This window comes from Mesoplodon bidens (genome assembly GCF_964165515.1).
Source record: "Mesoplodon bidens genome assembly, chromosome: 5".
Classification (NCBI taxonomy): domain Eukaryota; kingdom Metazoa; phylum Chordata; class Mammalia; order Artiodactyla; family Ziphiidae; genus Mesoplodon; species Mesoplodon bidens.
Window position 1 is genome coordinate 138,471,893 of NC_138161.1, and position 22,768 is coordinate 138,494,660.

The 22,768-nt window shown below is 46.8% G+C and overlaps 1 protein-coding gene across 7 annotated transcripts in view; it reads right to left on the reverse strand.

The window, feature by feature from the left end:
- The window catches only part of PXYLP1 (2-phosphoxylose phosphatase 1), a 69,396-nt gene that overhangs the window by 39,024 nt on the left and 7,604 nt on the right, over positions 1-22,768 (reverse strand). For 2 of the 7 annotated variants that reach the window (XM_081235595.1, XM_081235596.1), the window contains exon 4: positions 11,106-11,231. The exons of 3 other annotated variants lie outside the window; for them this stretch is intronic. The gene's annotated coding sequence lies outside the window, so the exon portion shown is untranslated. Of the gene's footprint in view, positions 1-11,105; positions 11,232-15,754; positions 15,848-17,963; positions 18,100-22,768 lie in introns of those variants that run through there. 2 more of the 7 variants (XM_081235600.1, XM_081235599.1) reach the window with 2 other exon arrangements.

Sequence of the window (22,768 nt, forward strand, 5' to 3'; positions counted from 1 at the left end):
CCTTATTCACGAGCCCAGCCCCGTCCGTCAGGGCGGGCGGCCACATCTGCAGCCCGTTCCTGGCCTGCCCTACCATGCCGGCCTTCCTTGGGGCTGACTCAGCTGTGGTGTCCCGCCCTGCCACAGGTTTTCCAGTCTGTCTCAGCTTCTGTTGGGCCCCATCCTAAGAAGACAGGATTACCAGCCAACAGGCTCTCTCCGTCTCTCTGGCCCAAGCTCCAGCCCCGTCCTCCAGAGACCCTTTCTCCTTTTCCATCCCTAGCGAGGAGGCTCTCAGCCACTCAAGACATCAAGCATCCCTTGGGTCTTCTTCCAGTCATATTCCTGCATATTTCCTCCACAGGAGTTCAGAGCACGCACACCCCTGGGATCTACTGCAGCTCCTCCAGATAAACCATAGAACTTGTCCAGGTCATGCCAAGAGACAGCCGGGACCAGGCCCACAGCAGAAACCCCACAGCCTGCTCACAGCCCAGAAAGCAAAGTCCACAGGAAGAGTCACCGCCACATCAGCAGGGTGAGATGCTGCAGGACTGCGACCTACTTCAGTACAGCTCCCACCTCTCCTAACCGTCAAACGTCTCTCAAGTCCCATCACCTTCCGTGGAAGATGCTCTTGACTCAATATGACACCATGACCAAATCCAACCCCTGTAAATACTTCAGTGGAAACCACTGTTTCATGTTGCAGGCTGAACATATTAACAGTTACCAATCATCAAATGTCTACTGGGCCCAGCCTTAGTCCCCACCACTAAACCCACATGGTAAAAATATCTTAAATCCAGAAACACAATTATTACTCTGAATCCCTGATGAAGCAGCCAGAAAGAAAACAAACAAATAAGCTAACAGAAAACTCAGTTAACTTAATTCAACTTTACAACAGATTTGAATAGTGAAAGAAAATATTTTAGAATGTAATTTTGAAAAAAAAGCACTAGTAAATAGGCAGTTCCCATTATTGTATTATGGTAAATACCATTTCTGAATTAAGAGGAAAAAGGAATATATCAAAGGCATTTTTACAAGCTACCATTCTACCACCAGAGATTTCCAAAGCCCAAGCCCTGGCCTGATTTTCACCTTGTAAAAGCTGGAAATGCCACGTCTGGTGACTCCGGTCTCAGAGTCCCCTTCAAAGTGTACAGAATTGGGGGTTTTAAACGTGACCATGACCGTTTGAAAGAAAAATATGCATTCAATTATCTCATATGTGTAGTTAAAATACCATTACCAGGAATAGAAAGACGGTATTAAAGAAAATGCTTTAGATGTATTCTATACTTTGGTATATATTTTTTCGGTCTTAATCATTTTGGCCTAAGTAAATACAGCATTATAAGTAACAAAAAACCCTCAAGTCTATAATTGTGAACTAAATATGAACCAAGCAAAGGTAAAAGCTACATCTTCGTAATCCTCCCTCTCCAAGGTCACCTCAAAGTGAAGTTTAATTGCAAAATCAAAGACGCTTGGCTAAGAATAAACCAATCTTAAAGTCTGATGAGTGAGAGCCTGATAGATTCCAGAACCTCCTGGAAAGCACCAAGGGGGCTGTGAGCTCCCAGCAGTCATTCACATTCCAGTTACTCAAATTCCAGCTAACCTGCAGGCTGGGTTCTAAAGGCCGAAACCGATTCACTCATCCAGTCAATCAGTTGATTCAAAACAACATATTTCCCCAAAGCCAGTATGTGTCGAGCACCATCCAAAGTGCTGAGGACACAGGATACAGGACACAGTTTCTGCCATCTTGAAGCTCACAGCTGAAATGTACTTATGAGAGAAAGGATATGAGATCTAGGAATTGCTTTAAAATATTCTGGATGGGGGAGCGGCGGGGGAAGGTCAAGGAGGAATTAGTGAAACGAGATTGGCAAACTGCTGACAATTGCTGAAGCTGGGTGATGAACCCTCAGGGCACATCATATGATCCTCTGTGCTTCTGTGTATGTTTGAGGTTAAAAAAAAATTTTTTTTAAGTGTTAAAAAAAAAAAAAAAGGAAGCTCACAGTCTGGTCAGTGGAGCAATGAGTAAACAGAACATTTGGCCTGTGAACCCAGTACCCTGATGGGGAAGCAGAGCGGGGGAGGGGAGGGGACCCACCTAGGCCCAGAGCGGGTGGTACTGCTTCCTGTGGAGAAAGCTGGGCCCGAGCTGAGCTCAATCTTCAACAGCAGATTGGAGCTGACGGGTTCACAACTGCATTTTAGGAAAACATGTGCGTTTTAGGAACGAACCAAAGAAACAGCACTAAGTAAGACTGTCCCGACTCTGAGGGTTTGCATCTCTGTGTGTGAGAGGAGCCAGTGAGTCTGCTGCACCCGGGGACAGCCGGCAGCCCAGAGGCCCCACCAGGGCTGGGCCAGGGAGCCCTCCCCTCACCTGGGTCTGCTCCTCCACGGGGAGCTTGCCTGTGGCCCGGCGCCGACAGGCAGGTGGCTACAAGGGCCCCACTCCCCCCACCTGGGCCAGCCTATCAATGGACCCCAAGGAATCCCACCACCAAGGGGCTGGACTGCTCACCCACTGATGCCCACTCCCTTCCTGGAGTCCCCTCAGGGCCCAAAGCCACTGACCTCCAGGTTGGAGCAAGGGGAGGGGTCTGATCTCAGGAGCCAGGGCACCAAGCAGTGCCAGCTTGAGGCACAGGCCTACTTCGTGGACTGACCCTCATTTTCTAGGGCTGGGATTCTCTATCTCTTCCCAGCACCAGCCTCTGCTGGGAATACAGGACAGGAGCAGGCCCTGAGGCCTCCCTGCCCCTCTCAGCAGGGGTGACACTTTAAAGGATGCTTGAGAGCCACGCAATGTGCCTCCCCTGGAACATTCTGCGCCAGCCCTCCCGGACGCCTCTCTCACCCACATTACTCTCCTCCTGAAGGACAGCCTGTCTTCTACCTTGGGCTGGGGAGGAGGGGTGATGTAACCCAAGACAGCGTCACGCCCAGATGTGACACGGAGTGGCAACACCCACCTCCTTGGCTACAGGGTCACCAGTCGGGGTGGGGGGCGGGGAGCAATCAACGCTGCAGATCACGCCCGAAGCTGGCCCTGGATAAGGGCAGCATCAGGCCCGGCGCTCTCTGGCCCTGCTTTCCGGGCTCACTATGACCTGGCCACACCCTACAAATCCCTCTGCAGGCCCCAGTCCTGCTTCCCGCGACGTGGAGTTAAGTATGTGGGCTCCGGGGTCAGCTGGCCAGGTCTAGGGCCCTTCTCTAACACTTCCTGAGCCACAGCTGCCCCATCTACGAAATGGGAACAATCCAGCTCATAGGGTGTGTAAGGCTCATGGGGTTAATCCTTGTAAGGGACACAGCCCAGTTCCGGGATCCTACTAAGCTCTCAGTGTCAGCAGTGACTTCTCTTATGGCTTTAATACCCACCACCCACACGTGGGGTCCTCACCCTGCTCCCGCCTTGTCTCTGTGCCCACCCTAGAGATAAATGCCTGCACTGCGGCAAACAGACCGAGTCAGTTTGAAGAGGTTTTGAACACCACCTGGTTCAAGTCCCCTGTTTGAACGGAAGACAGGCCAAGGGCAGGTCACGACCAGCGCGAGGCTCCAGGCTGCGCAGGGAGCCTGGCCCTCCTGGCACACAGCCCTGCTTCACAACCAGAGAGTGGCTGCCAGCACTCTGCCTCGGTCACGTCCTTCCTCTTCACCGTAGAGGGCACGTATGTGGCAGACACTCCTAACTGTCGCCCAGTGTCTATTCTCGCCTTCTGACTAGCAGAATCCTCTAGGTTTTAGCTGGACACGTGGCCACCCAGCTAGAGATAGCTATTTCCCAGGCTCCCTTGCGATTAGCTGTCATCATGTGACCAGGTTCTGGTCAATGAGTTGTGACTGGAGGTAATATGTGCAATGCTGGGTCAAAAGGAGGCTGCGTCCACTACCCGACTCTGCCCCTCCTCCTTCCCCCCACCCCTAACCCTGGCATGGCGGTGAGCCAGCTTTCTCGATGCCCATGGAGACAACATCCTTGTAGATGACAGAGAAGAACCCTGGAGGACCCCATGGGTCATCCATCTCCTTAACTGCCTACCAGCTCAAACTGTTTTGGGAGAGAAAAATCAATCTCACAATCTTTTAAAGTCATTGTTATTTCTGTAAGAACCTATATGGGAAAAGAATGTGAAAAAGAATGGATACATGCATATGTATAACTGAACCAGGCTGCTGCACACCCAAGACAAACACAACATTGTAAATCAACTATACTCCAATATAAAATAAAAATTAAATTTAAAAAGAAAAAAAAAGTCATTGTCATTTCTGTTAAAGCAGCCAGAGCAATCCCCTAACTAGAACTCGCCACTAGCTCTAAAGAACATGGGTCCTCTCCATGCGGGCTCCCTCTGTGGGCTGTGATGAATTAGCACACAGACTCCTGATTAACTGCATTAGGTTCATCACTGACCAGGCTGAACATCACTCTTAGACGTGATATAAATGAGACATGGCTGGGGTAACCTTTGTTCTTTTTTTTTTTTTTTTTTTGCGGTACGCGGGCCTCTCACTGTTGTGGCCTCTCCCGCTGTGGAGCGCAGGCTCAGCGGCCACGGCTGACGGGCCCAGCCGCTCTGCGGCACGTGGGATCCTCCCAGACCAGGGCACGAATCCGCGTCCCCTGCATCGGCAGGCGGACTCTCAACCACTGCGCCACCAGGGAAGCCCCCCTTTGTTCTTTTTGAGTTACATGTTTTGTTTTATCTCAAACAATTCATGTATCTATGAAGATGGCTTGGCTGCAGGTAATAGAAAACGCTGCTAACGCAAAGGGACCCATCGACATTCTCACATGAGTCACAGTGCTAGGAACTGCTGCAGCAGGGTTGCTTAATTCAGCAACTCAAAGGCATCATCAGGAAGTCAGGATCTTCCCACCTCTGGGCTCTCTGCCGTCCTCCGTGTTTGTCATGTCCCTAGGATGGCTCCACTCAAGGATCACAGATGGTGACCACTTTCCAGGCATCCCCCTTGGCAATATGCAGACGCAGAAGGGATGATCCTGCACATTTCTACTGGACGCCAGGATGCCTCTCCCAGAAACCCTCCAGCGGACTTCCCCAAACGTCCAACAGCCAGAACTGTGTCACAGGCCCATGCCCCAGACTGATCACCAGCACCAGAAATGGACTGCCGAGACTGGGTGAAACCAATCAGGATTCACCTCCTGGCGGAGGCCCATGCAGGGAGGGAAATGGTGAACAGAATGGGAGTTCTGTTAGGACTGAGGGAGGGAGGGGATGCCTGTAACAACCCACAGCTGGAGAAGATTTGACAACACACACAATTACTCTAAAAAATTATTCTCAAACCCAGTCATCTGATGACAGTACCAGCCCTTTTCAGATCCAGCAATCAAAGCACATGTCGTTATAATTATATGTTTAATGAGCATCAGTTTGCTTGGGTACAACCAGCAGAGCAGCATCCCTCAGACTACTGACTACATGTTCTACTGACACGACTTTTTTTCCCATATTTCACATGTGCTGAAATATGCAGCATGAAGTATTTAACTATCGTTTCTTTCCAAAAAGGATTTTGAGGCAGATAATCTGCAGACTTAGTATTTTAAAATCCCTGAAATAGTAAAGTTTTTTTTTTGCCCTGCATTTGTGAGCTACACATGCCCACCACTCTTCCCTTTGAGGTTTTTTCCAGCTCGACAAAGGATAAACTTGTCAGGGCTACTGATCGTTTCTCAGGACCAGAAGAGACTAAAATAAATAATTCAGCAAGCCAGGATTTTCACTTTTATGTACTCTTCAGTGATTTTTTTCCTGACATTTGGGGAGAAGTCTGGGTGCCAGCCAACTTGGCTGCTTTGCTCTTTCTTAAGTTTTAGAAGCATCACATCTGAAACTGGCATTCTTATTTTAGAATGTCAAGAGCAACGGTAAGTATTTCAACAAAAATGGGAGAACACGCAGTTGGCATGCCTTACTCACCACAAAGCCACTTAAAAAAATACAGCTGATTCTTTTTATTTTGCAAGCAAACTGTGTCAATTAAAAGTTTCTTAAAATGTCAAGGAAAGCACAAAAGGATTAAATAGGCAGGGCTATAAAACTGGAACTATAAGTGATGTACAATGGAAGATTTCAGTGATGAAGTCAAAATTTTAAAGGAAAAAAAAAACAAAAAAGCTCACACTGTCCTGAGAATCTCAGCTGTCCAAAGTGAACCAGGCACGCCTGAAAGTGCAGGTTGCCAAGGCCACTTATGCTTTCTGAAAGCTGCATTTTTTTCTCTGTTAACAGTACTACGTGGAAATAGAATTTTGCTCTGGGTGGATACATGAATGGAGCGCTCATCCATGCAACAGATCAAGGCTTTTCTCCCAGGGAGGCCTTTTTCAGGCTGGAAGCACACTCACCTACAGAGCTTTGACAAAACCTGTGCTCACTGCTGGCCCATCCCGTGACTCGGTCATGATGAGGCATGGGGCCCCAGGTCCCCTGTGTGTCAACATCACTGCCAGTGCTGGTGGGCAGGAACTCCATGCCTCTAAAAAAACTTTCAGAAAACTGCTGTGTGAGTCAGTGGGAGGCTGGCAGCATCAGTGTCAATACAGAATGAGCCCTCCTGCCCAAGGAGGTGGTCAAATGGGCAGTTACCTGCTGGAGGTGCTGTGGAGGGGCTGGCATGGGTGACCTGTAGGAGCATCCATGTGCTGAGATCCAAGGATTCTCTGATTCAGATGTTTTGAGAAACTCTCAAAACTGTTTTGTTTTGTTTTTTTTTTTGGTTTCTTTGCATGTATAAAGAGACAGGTAGAGCAAAAACAGAGCTAAGAACACGGTCACATAGAATCACAGACATTTATCTTGGAAGGAATCCGAACTGTTATTTAGCCCCAGCTCCCTTCCCATAAAGTAGGGAATAACACTGTAATAAGCTCCATTTAGACTGATTCAGCTAAAAGTTGTAATGAAACACGAGCCTCAAGGTCAATGGTACTCATATATATAATGGTGAAAACCTAAAAGCTTTTCCTCTAAGATCAGAAACAAGACGAGGATGTCCATTCTCGCCACTTTTATTCGACACAGTACTAGAAATCCTAGCCAGAGCAATTAGGCAAGAAAAAGAATTAAAAGGCGTCTAAATCAGAATGGAAGAAGTAAAACTGTTTCTATTTGCAGATGATGTAATAATATATACAAAAAACCCTAAAGACTCCACCAAAAAACTTGGAACTAATAAACAATTTCAGTAAAGTTACAGGCTACAAAATCAATATGCAAAAATCAGTTGCCTTTCTATACACTAAAAATGAACTATCAGAAAAAGAAATTAGGAAAATAATCATCCCATTTACAATTGCATCAAAAAGAATAAAATACCAGAAATAAATTTAGCTAAGGAGGTGAAAGATCTGTACACTGAAAACTATAAGACATTGATGAAAGAAACGGAAGGGAAAATAAGTGGAAAGATATTCCACGTTCATGGATTAGAAGAACTTAAAATGTCCATCCTAATCAAAGCAATCTACACATTCTATCAAAATTCCACTGGCATTTTTCACAGTAATAGAAAAACAACCCTAAAATTTGTAAGGAACCACAAAAGACCCCAATTAGCCAAAGCAATCTTGAGAAAGAACAAAGCTGGAGGCATCACACTTCCTGATTTCAAGCTGTATTATAAAACTATAGTAATCAAAACAGTATACTACTGGCATAAAAAGATACATAGATTAATAGAACAGAGAGCCCAGAAATAAACCCACGCATATAGGATTAATTAATTTACAACAAAGGAGCCAAGAATATACAACGGGTAAAGGATAGCCTCTTCGATAAATGGTACTGGAAAACTGTAAGCCACATGCAAAAGAATGAAACTGAATCCCTATCTCATACCATACACAAAAATTGACTCAAAATGGATCAGACTTGAACATAAGACCTGAAACCATAAAACTCCCAGAAGAAAACATAAAGGGTAAACTCCTTTGGCTCCTATGGACACCATAAGCAAAGGTAACAAAAGCAAAAATAAACAAGTGGGACTACATCAAACTAAAAAGCTTCTGTACAGCAAAGGAAATCATCAACAAAATGAAAAGGCAACCTATGTGATGAGATAAAATATTTGCAAATCACATATCAAATAAGGGATTAATATCTAAACTATATATAAAGAACTCATACAACTCAGCTGCAAAAAAAATAAATAAATAAATAAAAGATTAAAAAAAGGGAGAGGAACTGAATAGACATTTTTCCAAAGAAGACATACAGGTACCTGAAAAGATGTTCAATACTACCAATCATCAGGGAAATGAAAATCAAAACCATAATGAGATATCACCTCATACCTATTAGAATGGCTATTATCAAAAAGACAAGAGATGACAAGTGTTGGCGAGGGTGTGGAGAAAAGGGAACCCATATGCACTACTGGTGGGAATGTAAATTGGTGCAGCCACTATAGAAAATAGCATGGAGGATCAGCAAAAAATTAAAAATAGAACTACTATATGATCCAGTAATTCCACTTCTGGGTGTATGTTTGAAGGAAACAAAATCACTACCTCAAAGAGATATCTGCATCCCATGTTCACTGCGGCATTACTTATAATAACCAAGGTATGTATCTATTATCTACATCTATATACATCTATTACATTTTCTTTGTCCATTCATCTGTTGATGGACACTGAGGTTCTTTACATATATACACACACACATACCAATGGGATGTTATTCAGCCATGAAAAAGAAGGAAATTCTACCATTTGTGACAACATGCATGGATCTCGGGGGCATTAAGCTTAGTGAAATAAGTCAGACAGAAAAAGACAAATATGGTATGATCTCACTTATATGTGAAATCTTAAAAAAAAACAAAAAACTGAACTCACAGAAACAGAGAACAGATTGGTGGTTGCCAGAGGTGGAGGGTGGGCATTAGGCGAAATGGGTGAAGGTGGTAAAAAGGTACAAACTTCCAGCTGTAAGATAAATAAGTTCTTGGGATGTTATGTACAGCATGGTGACTATGGCTAACAATACTCTACTGTATATTTGAAAGTTTCTAAGAGAGTAGATCTTCAGAGTTTTCATCGCAAGAAAAAAAATTTTTGTAACTCTGTGAGGTGATGGATATTAACTAGACTTACTGTGGTGATTATTTAGCAATATACACACGTATCAAACCATTATGTTGTACACCTTAAACTAACACAATATTGTATGTCAATTATATCAATAAAACTGGAGGAAAAAAGAAGATAGGATATAAATTGATGTTGAGTAAATATGAATGTACAGTGTTAAAAAATAATAAAATAAAATAACCAAAAGAAAAGAGAAAAAGGCAAACTTGAAAGTTACATGCTACAGAAGCAGAGCTTCCACAAGCTTGGGACCCCAAATCTGAGTGCAGCAGAGCTCCCACCACTTTCCCACACCAGCAGCCTTGATACCATTGTCTTGGAACCAAACTGGACCATTTTTGTAAGGGAAAAATCATCTATTGTGTTAAGCCACAGAAATTTAGGGGTTTATTTGTTATAGCAGCTTAACACTAATCCTAACAGTTACTTGTCCATATACATAGGTTTTTAAAAAATATATGTATTTATTTATTTGGTCTCAGTTGCCGGGTCTTAGTTGCGACATGCTGGCTCCTTACTTGTGGCATGCGAACTCTTAGTTGCAGCACGCATGTGGGACCTAGTTCCCTGACCAGGGATCGAACCCAGGCCCCCTGCATTGGGAGTTTGGAGTCTTATCCACTGTGCCACCAGGGAACTCCCATACACATAGGCTTTTGATAAAGATTAAGCAAAATATTCATGAAACACCTGAGTCACAGTAACTCAGTAACGGTTAATTCCTTTCTGCTACCCACTGGAAAATACACCAATAAATTTTTTTTTTTTTTTTGCTTTGGAGCAAGCATTTTCTAGGAATTTTTAAATGTACAGATTAGGGCTAACCCCCTAAGCTTATTATCAGGCAACATTTTCTGGAGAGTTCTGACTATTTACATCTTTAAATCATTCTGTGATCTGGAATATGATGTTTACCTTGAACCCTAACTTGGAGCTGAGAGAGGGAGAGACCTCGGAACAAAGACAGCCACCTCACTCAGTGGATGGCAGGTCCTTCCAAGTTTTCCAAAGTGAGTCATACTTACTGGTACTTTACTAGGGGTTCTAAAAAAAAAATTAAGCAATTCTTAATGAGAAACATGCAGAAAGAAGCTGTCAATGCAAGAGCTTTTGAGAATGCCAAGTACGGGGATTGTCACGATCCCTGTTTACTCACCAGTTTCCACAAACTCAGGCTAGATGAGCAAATACCTATTCTGTATTCTCACCATAAAATTGAGTTTCTAAATTGACTTTCTAAGTACGTCTACTAAACAGGGCAAAGAGCTATCCTGTAATATTTAGAGCCTTAATAGTCATCTTCCAAAATCTGTGGCGTTATGAGTTGGGCACTATTGTGTGTATTACAGGACATCACGGTGGTGGGAATGTTTGCTGTGGATCGTGTTCAGTAACAGTGCTGTGAACTGTTGGTTATGGAAGATTGGCTTTGCCCACCAACCTTGTAATAACTAACCGCAGACTGCCATATCACTAGTCTCGTTATGACTGATCGAATCAGGATGGAGATCTGTTTCTTTTTCGCAAGTTAGGAACATACCTGACATCTTCCTTTGTGAGAAAAATAAACCATTCTAACAGATTCATTTAAAACCATGTTCAACCAAAATCTTGTTGTCCCCAGAAGGACAGTCTTCTATCATTTTCCCAGCAGGTGGTCACTAGAACTCTGGCGCTTTAGTGGTTTCCCATAATGCTCTTGGGATGATGACCAAACCCTGCCCGTGGCCTGCAGGCCCAGCCTCACCTCAAGGCCATACACGAGAGCCCTCCAGCCATCCTGGCCATCTCTCAGCCCCACAGAAGAGCCTTGCTCCTTGGAGACTTGGGACCTGTGCCCATGCCTGTCCTCTGACAACCCATTAGGAGGTGGGGCAGCTGGGCAGATGCCTGGGGTGTTAGTCCACCAGGGGCACAACCCCTCACAGGAAAGAACCTGAGGTGGAGAAAACTGTACCTTTCTGAAGCTGCTCAGGCAGAGGAGGGAGGTGGAACCCCCAGGGCCATTAGGCTGCCTTCCTTCGGGAAGACTCTGGTGAGTGAGCCACGGCAGGTAGGTGAGTCTGAAGCCAAGGCTGAAATGCTGGGGAGAGAAGAGCATGAGAGCGTGGTGGTTTTAATGCACGTCCACAAATTCTCTGTCACATCTCGCACCAGGAGGAGGTTCTAGGTCTTGGGAACAGGCGTTGGACTGCCTTGAGGAGTAGAAAGGCGTAGAAATGATGCTGTGTGAGCTCCAACACCAGGTCAGAAAAGTCTATGCAGATTCTACCTAGCTCGCTCTCTCCTGGATTACTTGCTTCAGAGCTCTGAGGCCACGACGCACGAGAGACCACATGAGAGGGCACCCGGGGGTGGGGACGCCTAACAGCAGACGCGTGAGTGAGGGAACGTTCAGATGATTCCAGACCAGCCATTGCCTGAATGACTGTGTGAGAGATCTGGGTGAGAATCACTGGCTGGGCCTGGTTCACCTCCAAACCATGAGAATGAGAGTAAAAGGATGGTTGTTTTAAGCCTTCAGTTTCAGGATGATTTGTTTTGCAGCAACAGTGAGCGGCATGAGGCTAGGAACTTCAGTCTTGCTCCCTGCTCTTGTATCCCCAGTGCTAGGAACGATGCCTGGCCCACAGCAGGTCCTCAGTCAATATTTGTCGGATGAATGAATGAATGAATGAACAGAGAACAGGCTCACTCCAGCCACCAGCCATCTATCCTCCCGGCCTTCCTCCGGCCGGCACGCTGCCTCTCCTGTCCCTCCCTCTTTCCTACCTTGCTGACTCCCAATCAGCCCCTGGATCACTGTCTCAGGGCAGCTGCCCTTGAACTCCCCTATCTAGATCAGCATCCTGTCTGACACTGTCAAGCCACCCTGTGCTTCTCCTTCATGACACTTCTCAGCACTGTCATCACACAACCAAGCATGTTGAAATTCCTGGCTGGCCCGCTGTCACCTGTGATTGACCGTAAGCCACCCAACAGCAGGGACGGGGTCTGTCTGTTCCCAAGTGTGTCTCCAGCACTGGACAAAGCCTGGCCCAGAGCCGGCTGACGGCACGTCAGAACATTTCTGGAGAAGGACGATATTCAGCTCAGCTGTTTTTACTCACAATAGTTGCGACACCAAATGTGTGGGGCTTTTTTCTCACACCAACCAATTTTCCGGTCTCCGGACACCAGCTCCGGGTGTCCCACAATTCAATTCGCTTCTGACACTGACCACCCAGAGTTAGCTTCAGACTCCACAGGTTTAAGGGCTCAGTCCCAAAGACGGCCCCACTTCAGACGCCAGTCACAAGTCTCGGTCCCCAGGCTGCCCGCTTCTGTCCTGCTTTGGCTACAAAGCCAGGGGGGTTCCTACAACCCCCTACTTCAGGTGTGATCATTTGTTAGGACAGCTCACAAATCTGGAAACAGAATAAGTAACTCTGTTACTTACTATAGATTTATTATGGAGGATACAACTCAGGAGCAGCCAAATAGAAGAACTGCAAAGGGCAAGGTATGGGGCAAGGGCACAGAACCTCCACACTCTCTCCAGGCTTGCCACCCTCCCCGCATGTTTCTGTTTGTCAACCTGGAAGTTCTCTGAACCCCGCTGTTTTGAGTTTTCTATCGAGGCTTCATGTAGGCAAGAGTGATTAAACCACTGGCCCCTGATGACTGAATTCAACCTCCAGCTCCCTTCTCTCCCCGACCGGGGCGGCGGCAGGGTGGGGCTGATCATTACAACCCTTTAGTCATTTCTTGGTCTTTTAGACACAGGCCCTCAGCCTGAAGCTATGTAGCCTCCCTACCACAACCTGTCATCTCATTAGCATAGAAAGACACTCTTGGCACTCGAGATTCCAAGGGTTTTAGGAGCTGTGTGCCAGGAACCTGGGATAAAGACCAACTATTGAGTTTTTTATGATACCACAACAGCCAATCCCATTATTAGAAGCTGCGAATTCTTAGAATTCTCATTAATATTGAGCTAGAATTGGCCTCTAACTACTAGCCTATCCGCCACCAGGCTTTCCAAATCTACTCACACCCTGGTCATCCTCAGCACACAGATCCCGGGAGACCCGAGAGGTTGAGTGTCTTCTCCAGGTCTACACAGCAGTCAGGGGAAGAGCTGGAATCTGGAACCAGCTCCCTGCCTCACCAGTTCAACGCTATTCCCATTACACTACACTGCCTCCTGGATATTTTCATGGATGGTAAACGCTCTGTAACAACAAACAAAGCTGGGCGCTTTTTATAATGGAACATATGAAACCGGTGAGGCTTCTTACCACTGAACACATGGTATTCGATACCTATATGAAACAAGAGCTCATGGTGATTCTTTAGGCACCTCCTTGCCAAATGCCTACAGGGTGAGCCCCTGAGCAAACATCGAATTCAGATTTCAATTTGGCTCCAATTTACTGGACAGACCCTGTGTCAATTCTCTACAGAGGGTTTCTTTTCTCTTCCTTGTCATTCCCAGGGTCTTTGGAGATCGAGGACAGAAATAAACTGCAGGTGATCTGCAACAGTTCAGTTAAGACACCACCCCCGAACAGCTGAGCTTTTGAGAACAATGCAATGACTGGGAGAAGAAAATATGAAAATTTTAATGTGACTTAATGTGAAAAAGAAAAAAAGCACACAGAACCATGTACTGCATGACGCTAACATATACGTATATGCTTGGAAAACTAGGATGGAAAGATATACAAACTTTAAAATGACATGGCAGGCTTCCCTGGTGGCGCAGCGGTTGAGAATCCGCCTGCCGATGCAGGGGACACGGGTTCGAGCCCTGGTCTGGGAAGATCCCACATGCCGCGGAGCTGGGCCCGTGAGCCATGGCCGCTGAGGCTGCGCGTCCGGAGCCTGTGCTCCGTAACAAGAGAGGCCACGATAGTGAGAGGCCTGCGCACCGCGATGAAGAGCGGCCCCTGCTTGCCGCAACTAGAGAAAAGCCCTTGCACAGCAACAAAGACCCAACACAGCCAAAAATAAATAAATAATAATTTTTAAAAATGACATGGCATTTCTCACCCTTCGGATAGGCAAAAAAATAAAAGATTGTTGGGCTTCCCTCGTGGCGCAGTGGTTGAGAGTCCGCCTGCCGATGTAGGGGACACGGGTTCGTGCCCCAGTCTGGGAGGATCCCACATGCCTCTGAGCGGCTGGGCCCGTGAGCCATGGCCGCTGAGCCTGCGCGTCCGGAGCCTGTGCTCTGCAACGGGAGAGGCCACAACAGTGAGAGGCCCGCGTACCGCAAAAAAAAAAAAATAATAATAAAATAAAATAAAAGATTGTTCATCTCCAGTGAATGCTAGTCTCGAAAGGGAAGAGTTCTTTCACATACTGTTGGTGAGAGGGTTAACTGGAATGGAATCTGTAGAGAGCCAGTGGTCTTATTAAAACAATAAACACACATGCCCTTTGCCCTAAGAATTCGTATTCTGGGTATCCAGTTCCCAAAATTGCTCACTCGTGTGTACAAAGCAGCAATAGGAATAACTACAAAAATCTGAAAACAACCGAAATGTTCACGTGTACAGAAATGGCTGGAAAATTAGTTTGTCCATACAATGCAACATGATTCAGCCTTAAAAGGAAGAGGGAGATTTATGTGTGGAGGTGGACAAACCTCCAGGAGACACTGCCCAGAGAAAGATAGACGAGCCGGTGCTGGCAGCAGCCTAACAGATACAGGAGCATCTCATGTAGGTAAGATGTACGTTTGCATATCTCAACAGACACATGGAAATTTTAAGACAACATGTAAACTTCTAGAAAAAGGTCTGGAAGGAGACAGCCCCCTAAATTAACAGGGGTGGACTTTTAACCTCTAGTGTGTACTTTTCAGTATCTACTTACATATTTAATGCTTTCTTTTTACAACATGTTGTGTACAAATTTTATAAGATTAGTAATGATAGCAGAAAATGTTATACTGCTAAATGAAAAAAGCAAGCTCTAATACAATTATGTTTGAACTCAGTTATGTTATAAAGAAGATATGTTACCAAACTGGACTGAGTGGTTTGAAACAGCGGCGGGAGTGGGACTTTTTATTGTTTCCTCTTCAGAACTTTGAACCTATTACTATTTAAAAAAAATAACACAAGTAACAATTAAAAAAAAAAAACAATGGAAAGAGGAAAAAAAGGCCCTTAATGTTACGAGTGCTTAGAGCTGGGATTACAAGTCATCTTAATTTTCTTTAAAACAAACAAATCTTGGGATTTCCCTGGTGGTCCAGTGGTAAAGAATTCACCTTCCATTGCAGGGGATGCGGGTTTGATCTCTGGTCGGGGAACTAAGATTCCACATGCCACGGGGCCACCAAGCCCGTGCGCCACAACTACTGAGCTCACGCTCCTCAATGAGAGAGCCCGCGTGCCACAAAGTACAGAGCCCACATGCTCTGGAGCCCGTGTGCCACAACTAGAGAGAGAAAACCCACATGTCACAACTAGAGAGAAGCTGGCGCACCACAACGAAGAGCCCGCGCCCCAATAAAAGATCCCACATCCCGCAACTAAGACCTGATGCAGCCAAAATAAATAAATAAATAAATTAATTAATTAAAACAAATCTCAAGACAGAGGACTGGCTTACATTTCTTTAAGCAGGTGGTGGGATCTTAGAAGATTTCTTTTCTCCTCAGTAATTTTCTGCATTTTCCAAATTTTCTTAAGTAGACATGTCTTACTTTTAAAATCAGAAAAGAAAGCAAGCTGTAAAATTTATTTACCATGTAGTTAAGCAAGAAGTCACCAGGTGGGTACAGGATAAATTATAAAGAGACCAGTGGTTCTGAAAGAGTACCCCCTTTGAAAACACAGTGCAACATGGAACTTGATGTGTTAGAAAGATAAAGGCAGAGTATGCTAGGAGGGGCCTCATGCCCCACTGAGCGGAAGCCCCATCACACTGCAGACTTCGGGGTTCTGGGAACACCATTAGGAAATGCACTGTACAAACAGACTGGGGCTGCAGGGGGATGACGGTGGCTCGTGCTAGAATGGCCAGAGAGGGCTTCGGGGAAGCGGCAGAAACTGTTAAAACTCAAAGGGCAAGGAGGACATCAGCGGGCGCGCCTGATGTGAGCAGGCGTTTGCAGGAGGGTGAAGGCTGTGGGCGGCGGTACAGAGCCGGCGGCGGGGCAGCCAAGTCCTCCCTGAGCTGTCGACTGACGACAGGCTTTAGGAAGCGACTCATCCGTGAACAGGTGGAGAACGGTTGGGACCAGACTAGGTTCCCGTAGGAGAAGGGAGCCACGGGAGGTTCCCGAACGCATCCATCTGCTGATGGGTACACTCCTGCATATTCACCCTACCCTCGAGTTACAACGCACTGTCAGAAAGAAGACAGAACACCTCCTGGGCCACTCAACTCAAGGTTTTGTCACGGTTGTGCTGCACTCGGTCAGCGCTATCCTAGAAGTCATCCGTATTCCAAGGGCAACAGGGCTGGGAACCCCAAGCCGCAGCTCATGATACCTCCCCTGGGATTGAGATCCAGGCTGTGGCACCTCAGGCAAGTTGCCTTACCTCTCTGAGCTGCAGATTCCTCACCTGTAAATGGTGACTCAATTATTTATCCAACAAATAGGTACTGAGCATCTGCTATATGCCAAGTACAGTCATAGAAACTGGGGATGAGTAGTGACCAAATCAGTCCAAACTCCTACCCGCGTGGAGCTTACATTCTAGGGGAATGTAAAATTCCCCATTCCTGGGTTTGTGGAAGGGATTAGATATTTCCTGGAAAGCACTTAGGGTATTAATGATTCTTCATCGAATTCCAATGTGTGTGGGGTTTTCTTCCCCACAGCACCAAGCATTTCTCCAACACCAGCTGGTTGTTCACCCCACCCCCCAAGGTGCACCCTGAGGAGACTCAGAATGAGAAAGCACAAGATACTAGCCCTTGATAGCTGAGGTGCGTATCAAAGGAATGATTTCAATAAGCCCTGACTTTTGCATCTTCCCATACGTAGAAAAGCGCTAAATTCTTTAACTTGAGATACCTGGTTTTCTTTAATTAACAGTAATCTTTTGATGTTCTGACTGCATGATCTTTGTAGCAAAACTTCCTATATATCCTGGCTCCTCCCTTACCTCTGTAGAAGCAGTCTCTCAGAGCATCTAAGATGCTGTGTCCTGGGCTTAAGTCCTCAGCTTTGTCTGCCAAATAAAACATAATTCTCAAATTTTAGGTTATGCATTTTTTTCAGTCGAGAAACTCAACTCTGACACCATCTACCTGGAAAAAGCCTCGGATCTCACAAGTTATGGGCTTAATCCCACAAGACTGTCCCCTTACCACTTCAGATGCCAACTGCAAATCCAGGTTGTCACCTGTGCTTCTAACTGGCTATAGATTGAAGGTTCCAATGACCCACCTCCCTTTGGGTTCAATTAATTTGCTAGAGAGGCTCACAGAACTCAGAGAAACAATTTACTTACTAGATTACTGGTGTATTACAAAAGGATCTGACTCAGGGGCTTCCCTGGTGGCACAGTGGTTGAGAGTCCGCCTGCCAATGCAGGGGACACGGGTTTGTGCCCCGGTCCAGGAAGATCCCACATGCCGCAGAGCGGCTGGGCCCGTGAGCCATGCCGCTGAGCCTGCGCGTCCGGAGCCTGTGCTCCGCAACGGGAGAGGCCACAACAGTGAGAGGCCCACGTACCACACACAAAAAAAAAGGATCTGACTCAGGGGCAGCCAGATGGAAGAGATGCACATGGCAAGGTATGTGGGAAAGGTGTTATAGCTTTCCCACTCTCTCCCACTCTCCCTACATCTCCATGCGTTCACCAACCTGGAGGCTCTCCAATCTGTGTCCTTTGGGTTTTTATGGAGGCATCATTGAGGGAGGAGATAGATGGGCCCCAGCTGAGCAGCTGGAATTTGTCTCTTGAGGACAGATACTTCAAGATAAAGATAATTCTCTGCAGGAGCTGATCCCTGCTTGGGTGAAAAAGGAAGCCACGTATTTCTCATTCCTGGGGTCAAGGAGACCTCCCAAACTACATGTGCACAGAAAGGTTGCCCAAGGGTCAGGGAAGGGAGGAGGTGCCAGCCCATAATATGTCCTGCCAGCCTCCCAGAAACCCTCACACTGGAATCCATCTTGGCTAAAAGATGCGCGCACACATTGGGCAGGGCCCTGAATCAGATCAGATATGGACAACTAGCAGGATGACTGGCCTGGGGAAACCTGGAAAAAGGCCCCATATAAGCCATTTAAGTCACCCGAAAAGGGCAACTCTCCCTCTGAGTCCACCCGTGTGTCCTTCACACATGTACTCTGCTTCTAATAAACACTTTAGCTGCTTTACAATCTCCATCGCTTTCCAAATTTTTTTTTTCAAAGAAGACAAGAACCAAGATCATCATTACATAGGCATAACTGATTAAATCATTGACCAATGGCAACTGATTCAACTTCCAGCCCCCCACCCCTGCCCAGAGGTCAGGGGTGGGACTGAAAGTACCAATCCTCTAATCACAAGGTTGGTTCTCCTGGCAACCAGCCCCCATCCTTAGGTTCCCTGGGGGCTTTCCAAAAGTCACCTCATGAACATAATAAAAGACACCTTTCTGGTCTCCTCTAGGAAATATCAAGAGTTGTAGGAGCTCTGTGCCAGAAACAGTGACAAAGAACAAATATATATTTCTTATTATAAATCACAACATGACAGGCTGTAATGATCCTCCTTCTCCTCATTTTATTATTATGCACATTCCCTACAGCACTTGGCTCCAAAAAGGTACCCAATAAGCACCATAGGACTGGCCTGCAGATTGAGATCCCTCTATCTGGAAACAAAGTACCCTTCACTCAGCCCTGAGCTCAGACTAGCAGGAAGCTTCCTCTCTCTGCACTCTGCACCCCGCCCCCAGCACTGACAATTCCACCTTAATAAACAGGGCTGGGAAGGGAGAATGAAAGAAACCACGCTTGAGCCCATTCTTCGCAGAAAAGGCAGCTGATGGCTCTTCCAAACCCTGGCTCACCCCTCATTTCCTTGGGGAGATGAGCAAAACTTTTCAGGCTGGTGAGAGCTGGTCCCTTCTCAGGCAGTGCTGACCACAGTCCTCACCTGGACATGAACCCTGGATGGACTGCCCTGTGGAGATGCCTCAGCCCCTCCGATCAGGCCGGCCCAGGGCAAGGCCAGTCCTCACTTGGTGGATTTCAGCATTAAACGTTCATTTCAATGAGCTCATAGGTGGGGAATCGGCACAACCGGTACATATTCATTCTGAGCCAAGTGGCCAGAAGTTTTGGTATGAGTTGAAAGGAGAAAAAAAAAAATTGTAAGCCAACTTTAGGACGTTATCTTTGGGGCTCCAAGAATGAGCTCCACCAAAAATCTAGCTGGCGCATATCTTGAAAGTTTCCAGCTTTCCTCACCAACTACATGCTGATGTTCTGATGCCAGCGTCTATTTTTATAGCCTGCGTAATGCAAAGGACCAGACGGGAGTTGGAGACAGAGGGACAGGGCACGAGAGGCAATGGCACAAGCAACGGGGCCCACATCCTACTCGGACTCCAACAGCAAACCCTTCCGAGCAGAGTCTAGGACAGCAGCCAAGCCCATCCTCCTCTGCAGCTTTATCCCCCATTACAGCCCAGACCTCGAGCTCCCTTGGGGCTGGGACTTTATCTGCCTTGTCCACTGCTCTAACCCCAGGGCCTGGAGCACAGGAGTGCGTAATGAGTGAACGACGCACGTCACAGTGCGTCAACTCCAGCGCACTGCACTCCTCACGGTTCCCCCCAACCCCAAGAGCCCCTTCCGCTAACTCAGTGTCTGTGCCATTTCACTCTCTCGGCCCAGATGCCTTCTTGACCTTTGTTAACTCTCGCTCATCCTTAAACTCAGCTCAAATCCCACCTCTCCCCAGAAGCCTTCTCTGAACCCAAGGCTGGGTGAGGTCCCCCCACACTGGGCAACCACAGTCCTCCCACAATACACAACGCCACAGGCTTGTGTCAGCTTCCTTGCCTACCTCCCCCCAGGGCTCGGTGGATGCGGAGCTGAGAAAGCAGCAGGTACTCATTAGATGTGTGTGGGAAGAAGGAAGGGACGAGGGAAGAAAGGACACCAAGAAGGATGCTGTGGATGGGGAAGCACCTGTCACTGAAACCTACAGCAAACTGAACGAGAACAAAGCACTGAAACCCAATAGATCAATGAACCATTGACCAACAAGGTATCCGAGAAAAGATAGCAGGAAGTGGTAGGAAAATACTTCTCAGTGGGTTTAAGTGGGAAGCTGAGGTCACTCTGCTGTGGCCTCTCCTCCTCTCTGGAGGGGGGCTGGGTGGGGGATGGAGAGGAGGAGAAACGTTGGGAGGCCGGGTGAGTGGGGGCACTCGGAAGGCTCATGAGCAAGCGGTTCTCACGGGCTCGAGTTCTCAGAGGCTCCTCTGGTCTTGAGGAGGCTGAAGGCCATGTCTTCTGGGGTCACCTCCAACCGCTGAAGGGAATCCACTAGGACTCACTCCCTCAAAGCTGTTAAGAACATGGCCTGAGTCAAGACAGAGGGATGATGAGGACTTTCCATTGTCCTGTTAGTCCGGGTCCCAAAGACGGGAACAGAGGCCAGGATTTAAGACAGATGATCTGGGAATAGAGACTATTTTTGGCTGGAGCTTTCTTAGCACAGCATTTCTTTCCAAGACAGACACCTCCAGTTGCCCCTCAATATTCATTCCTTCCTTGCCAACAGAATCTTGATTTGGTGCAGGGCGGGGGAGGGAAAGTGTGGCAGAGATGGCCGGCTCACCATGAGACCCATCTCTTCTTCCTCCTAGGCACAGGGCTGGACCACATTTCCCAGCCTCCCTTGCAGGAGGTGTGGTCATCTGACTGAGCCCTGGCCAATGGAATGTCAGTGGAAGTAATTCTCCATCTTCAAGTCTGGCCCATAAAATCTTCCCATCTTCCATCCTCCATGTTCCTTCCTCTTCCACTGATGGATGCAAAGGAGCATGGCAGCCGTAAGAGCCTGGGTCCCTGAATGACCTTTTGGAAAAGAGTCCCTACCTCCCTAATCAGGAACAGCCATTTTGGACTTTGTGTGAGCAAAAAGTAAATGTCCATCATATTTGAGTCATTAAATGTACCGCTGACCCTTGAACAACATGGGTCCACTTATAGGCAAATCTTTTTCAATAGTAAATACAGTACTACATGATCTGAGGCTGGCTGAACTCGCAGATGCGGAACTGTGGATATGGAGGACCAACTATAAAGTTACCTGCAGATTTTTTATTTGGGGGTTGGGGGAGGTCAGTGCCCCAAACCCATGTGTTGTTGAAGGGTCAACTGTATTCGGTTTGTTTGTTTCCCTAACTCTTCTAAGCAGCAATGTGCCCTGCTAAACACTCACATGGGCATTTTAACAGGGAGTGACCGTGTGACACAGTTCTGGCCACGGCATGTCAGAAGAGGTCTGCTGGATGTTTTGGGGAAGATGTCTGCTTTCCTAATAAAAGGTACCAATGTGGCTGGTGTCTCCTTCCTGCAGCAGCCATTTTGCCATCATGAAGAAAAGGCCAAGAAAATAACAGAGTGTCAGTCCAGACAGACATCAGCTGTTGAAACCAATGCCAGCAACCACCTACCTTCAAACATCTTGTTACATGAGGAAAATAAACCATTATCTACTTAAGCCACTAAGGTAGGGTTTTCTGTTACTTTGCAGCCAAACACAATCCAAACTGCTTTGCAACCATTCATTCATTCATTCACCCAACCTTTATTGAGGCCTATTTCATGCCAGTTCTTGGGCTAAGGATGAAGATTCAGGGGTGAGCTGGGTGTAGCCCCTGCCCTCCAGAAGCTCCCAGTCAAGCTGGGGAGAAGGCCTCTGAGCAGACAATCTGCATGCAGTGGGAACGGATGCTGCAGTGACACAGTGTCCTGGGGGTGGGGGCAGGGGGAGCACTGGGCAGTGGGTGCGCACTGAGGCAAGGAGTTCCCCACTCCCTTTCTGGCCCTGGGCACACACAGCAAACACCCCTCAAGCTAAAAAAGCAAGTAGCAAGAACGTGCTATGCTCAGCGGAGCCAGGCAACTGCAACTACTTACTGCATGTTGAGTCTCTAAACACAGTTAATTAATGCAACTGTTTCAAGATAATCAGCAGTCGTTAGAGCAAGATGCACAAGAGGAGAACATAAAAACTCATACGCCACTAACTTAGAAATGCTGGAAATTATGCGAACCGAGGATGAGGCAGGCTGGCTTAGATCCTCCTGCCTGTTGATATCAGGATCTCCTAAAATATACTCTCTTTCTCAAAGACAGAGTAATTTTTCACCTTGAAGACAGAGCCAAAAAAATCAAACGTCTAAGCCATGACCTTCAACCATAAATGTCCAAGCTCCGATTCTCAGGTCTGTGCTTCCATTAAGAACTGTGATGGAGACAAACTGGTGACAGAAGTCAACCCCATCTGGGAACTCAAGAGGCAAGCAAACCAGAGAAGTTAGAGCAGCTAGGGAACAAACTGGAAACTAGAGAAAAGGTTTTCCTCCTTTTAACTCAATGCTGCCTACACACAAATTTTTTTTTTTTTTAATGAATGGCATTATTTGCCATTTCTT